Below are 5,390 nucleotides of genomic sequence, written 5' to 3'. Positions count from 1 at the left end.
CTCATGACTTTTCTTTTCACTCGTGGTGCAGAAGCCTTGTCAAACTATCACTAGGTTCATCAAACTACCCATGGATGTGCCCTGAACACCTACCAAAGCCATGTCAAATGTGAACTAGACTACTTGAGCTTAGGAAGAGAGAGAGAGCGAGAGAGAGAGAGAGAGAGAGAGAGAGAGAGAGAGAGAGAGAGAGAGAGAGAGAGAGAGAGAGAGAGAGAGAGAGAATGTTTGAAAATATGGGTCAAAATGTAGAGTTTTTACATAATCAGACTTTATTGTGTCGTTTCCAAAAAGCTGTTGGGAACTTTAACTAGCAAACTGCGGTGTTGTTTTGTTACTAAATACCAATATCAAGAGGAGTGTCGGAGCTGCTACTACTACTAATGGCGGTGGCTGAGTGGTCAGTGTGCGGCCGTGGTGAACCCGTGGACCAAAGTTCGACTCCCCCCAAAGCACGCTGACAATTTTCAACCAGGAGGAGGAGGAGGAGGAGGAGGAGGAGGAAGGAAGGAAACCAAACAGAACAACACTTTGGACATACTTTAATAATAATGTCACGCCTTTTTGTTGTTTTTGTTTATTTTCTGATCTTATGTTACCCCTTGTCCTTATCCTCCCCCCCGTCCTTTTCCTCCTCATCCTCATCCTTATTCTCATCCTTATCCTCTTCCTTATCTTCTTCATCATCCTCATCTTTCTTCTTCTTCTTCTTCTTCTTCCTTTTCATTTTCTTTTTCCTCTTCCCTATATTCCTCCATTCTTCGTCCAGTATTGTCTTCTTCTTCTCTCTCTCTCTCTCTCTCTCTCCTATACGGTAAAGTCGGTCTAATGTGTTGTGTTTATGTATTTTAAGACATTATCCTCCCTCTCTGTCCCTCCGTTTCCTTCTCTATTCTTTCTCCCTCTTTCTCCTTCTCTCTCGTCTCTTTCTCTTCCGTTTTCTCTTTATCGGCGTCTCTGGTGTTTGCTTCGCCTCTTATAATACTAATACTAATGTTAATAATAATAAAGTTAGGGGCGCGTGTTGGTTCACCGTTTAGAGGAGTCACCCATACTAAGTCGGTGCTTTGTTACAGAGAAAACGTAATAGACTCAGACTCGCGGGGTAGACTAGGGTAAAAAACTGTTCTCTTCGTTCGATTTGCGACAGAACGGCATCAGTAAGAGTGAGAGGGGAGGTTAATGAGATGACTGGAGGCTGGAGAGTTGATGCTGAGGCTCGTAACCTGAGATGCTTTCGGCTTTCACTATAACAATTTCCTAAGGCAATAAAGGAAATTAGTCGAGTTCTCGTGAGTGTTTTTTTTCGTGTTCATGGTGCAAAAGTCTTGTCGAACTATCACTAGGCTCATAAAACTGCTCATGGAAAAACTAACACAATCTCTACCAAACCCTTATAGATTGTGAGACGCTTTGAGCATTCACTTTATTTATTTTCAAACGCCATAAAGGATATTAGTTGGGTTCTCGTGAGTGTTTTTTTCATGATCATGGTGCAGAAGTCTTGTCAAACTACCTCGAGACTCATAAAACTACCCATGGAAATACTAACACAACCTCTACGAAAGCCTTATAGATTGTGAGACGCTTTAGGCTTCCACTATAATTATTTTCAAAGGCCATAAAGGAGATTAGTCGGGTTCTCATGAGTGTTTTTGACGTCCATGGTACAGCAGAAGGCTTGTCAAACTATCACTAGACTCATAAAACTGCTCATGGAAATACTAACACAACCTCTACGAAAGCCTTATAGATTGTGAGACGCTTTAGACTTCCACTATAATTATTTTCAAAGGCCATAAAGGAGATTAGTCGGGTTCTCATGAGTGTTTTTACGTTCATGGTGCAGAAGGCTTGTCAAACTACCTCGAGACTCATAAAACTACCCATGGAAATACTAACACAACCTCTACGAAAGCCTTACCGAATGTGGGACGCTTTCAACTCTCACAGCAAATATTTCCCAAGGCCACAGAGATCTGCCAGGCTCTCATAAGTTTTTCATATTCACGGTACAGAAGCCTCGTCAACCTATCACTGAGCTCATAAAACTCCCCATGCAAGTACTATATCTGCCTCTTCTGAAGCCTTATCCAGTGTGCGTGTAAGGCCCCAAATGTTTGAAAATATGGACTAAAAGAAGGAAGGGAAGAATTATATGAGTAAGAAATGAAGCAGGAAGAAAGTAGTGAGGTAGGAAGGTGAGGAAGAAACGAAGGGAACAGAAGAAGGAAAAAACATAGGGTGGCTGTTCTTCTTCTTCTTCTTCTTATTATTATTATTATTATTATTATTATTATTATTATTATTATTATTATTATTATTATTATTATTATTATTATTATTATTATTATTATTATTACTACTACTACTACTACTACTACTACTACTACTACTACTACTACTACTACTACTACTACTACTACCATCATTACCATTACTACCATTATCATCACAGGTTGCTAATGTATGTTTATCTCTTTCAGGTACGTGTTAATTACTCTTTGGAAGGTCACGCCGGACAGGTGAGGGCCAGGTAAGATTGTCACCAGGTAAGGCAGCTGATAAGTGACCCTTGCCTGCCCTTACTCTCCCTTATATAGCGGTAAGGGAGATCTAGGGGAGAAGTAAGGGAGCCAATGATTGGTAAGGGTGCTTCGTCTCAGCGTATCGGCCTAAGTTGTACCCTTTTCATAACACATAACACACTAAGTTGTACCCTTTTCATAACACATAACACACTAAGTTGTACCCTTTTCATAACACATAACACACTAAGTTGTACCCTTTTCATAACACATAACACACTAAGTTGTACCCTTTTCATAACACATAACACACTAAGTTGTACCCATTTCATAACACAATTTCATAACACATAACACACTTTCATAACACACTAAGTTGTACCCATTTCATAACACATAACACACTAAGTTGTACCCATTTCATAACACACTAAGTTGTACCCATTTCATAACACATAACACACTAAGTTGTACCCATTTCATAACACATAACACACTAAGTTGTACCCTTTTCATAACACATAACACACTAAGTTGTACCCATTTCATAACACATAACACACTAAGTTGTACCCTTTTCATAACACATAACACACTAAGTTGTACCATTTCATAACACATAACACACTAAGTTGTACCCATTTCATAACACACTAAGTTGTACCATTTCATAACACATAACACACTAAGTTGTACCCATTTCATAACACATAACACACTAAGTTGTACCCATTTCATAACACATAACACACTAAGTTGTACCCTTTTCATAACACATAACACACTAAGTTGTACCCATTTCATAACACATAACACATTAAGTTGTACCCATTTCATAACACATAACACACTAAGTTGTACCCATTTCATAACACATAACACACTAAGTTGTACCCATTTCATAACACATAACACACTAGGTTGTACCCATTTCATAACACACTTCGTATCCATATTATTACCCGACGTTGTACCCATTTTAGAAGACACAGATACGGGGGTTGCCGACGAGTACTTTTGGGGGGAGGTTGTTCGTGTGTGCGTGGGGTGGGGGGGGGGGGGAAGCAGGAAGGAAGGAAGGAAGGGAGAGAAGGAAAGAAGAGAAGGAAGGAATGAAGCAGCTAAAGAAATTATTTAAAGAAAGTTTTGAAAGGAGGAAAAGCAGAAAGGAAGGAAGGGGAGGAAAAAAAGGAAGAAATGAAGAAAAGAATGAAGCAAGGAAGAGAAAGGAGAAGGAAGGAAGGAAGGAAAGAAGGAAGAAATGAGGGGAAAAGGTAAGAAAAAAAGAAGAAAGAAAAGAAGGAAGAAAGGTAGAAAAAATGAAGAAAAAAAAAGGAAGGAAGGAAGAAAGAAAGAAACGAAGGAAGGAAGGAAAGAAGAGGCAAAGGAAGGAAGGGAAAAAGAAATGGAGATAAAACAAAGGAAATAGACGAAGGAAGAAAGAAAAAAAATATCGTGTGTGTGTGTGTGTGTGTGTGTGTGTGTGTGTGTTACGGTTTTACAATATCGGTTTTGCGAAATTGTTTATTCGTCTCTCTCTCTCTCTCTCTCTCTCTCTCAATCATTTTTTTTCCTCTCGTCCCTTCTATATCCTCCTCCTCCTCCTCCTCCTCTTCCTCCTCCTCTTCCTCCTCCTCCTCCTCCTCCTCCTCAAGATTTCTCATGGGAGTTTCTGTTTCAGTGGCAATTTTGTCTCTTGTAAAGAACTCCCTTTATCTTTTCCTCCCTTCTCCCTTCCCTCCCTCTCTCTCCCTCCCTCCAATTTATGCATACCCACCTATCTCCCTACCTCCTCCTTCTTATCATCTTCCTTAACTTTATTTCTTCCTTCTCTCCCTTCCTCCCTTTCTCCTCCCTTCCCTCTCCTTATCTCCTTACTTTCTTCTATTATCCCCTCCCTCTTTTCCTTCGTCTCCTCCCTTCCCTCCCTCTCCTTATCTCCCTAAGTTATTTCCTTCCTTCCTCCCTCTCTTCTCCCTTTCTTTCTCTTTTCCATCATATCCTTAACTTCTTTCCCTTTTCCCTCCCTCTCTCTCCCTTTCCCTTTCCTCCCTTCTCTCCCTCTCCTCATCTCCCTAATTTCTTCCATTCTTCCTCCCTCTCCCCTTTTCTTCTCCCTTTCTCTTCTCTTCCCTTCCAAACACCTTTTTATTCTCTCCTCTCCCTTTTCCTCTTCTTTCTCCCTATCTTCGCCATCTCCCTTCCTCACCCTTTTCATTCCTTCTCTCCCTCTCTCCCTTCTCCTTTCCTCTCCCGCTTTCCCTCAGTCCCTCTCCTTTCCTTACTAACCTCCCTTCCTTCCTACCCATCTTTCTCTTCTTCCTCTTCCTCCCTCCATCCCTCTCTTCCTTACCTCCCTACCTATCCTACCTTACATCTCTTCCTATCTACCTTTTATCATCTCTCTCTCTCCCTCTCTCTCTCTCTCTCTCTCTCTCTCTATTCCAATCTCCAATCTATGTCATTAGAGAGAGAGAGAGAAATCGAAAGTGGATAAAAAATCGAGATTCAGTTTTGTTTTGTGAATTGGCAATAAAAACAGACTCTCTCTCTCTCTCTCTCTCTCTCATTCATTTAATTTAACTCTATTCTCTCTCCTCATTCACCTCGTTACTTGCCTCCTCCTCCTCCTCCTCCTCCTCCTCCTCCTCCTCCTCCTCCTCCTCCTCCTCCTCAGCAGCTGTCCAAGTTTTTTTTTTTTTTTTTAACACCACACTTTTTTTATTTTTTTATTCATTTTATTTATTCGGCGGTGCTTGTGTGTGAGTGTGTGTGTGTGTGTGTGTGTGTGTGTGTGTGTGTGTGTGTGTGTGTGTGTGTGTGTGTGTGTGTGTGTGTGTGTGTGTGTCGTTCGCCTCAAGT

Source organism: Eriocheir sinensis, chromosome 5 (genome assembly GCF_024679095.1).
Source record: "Eriocheir sinensis breed Jianghai 21 chromosome 5, ASM2467909v1, whole genome shotgun sequence".
Classification (NCBI taxonomy): Eukaryota; Metazoa; Arthropoda; class Malacostraca; order Decapoda; family Varunidae; genus Eriocheir; species Eriocheir sinensis.
Note: the sequence above shows the minus strand (reverse complement) of the source record.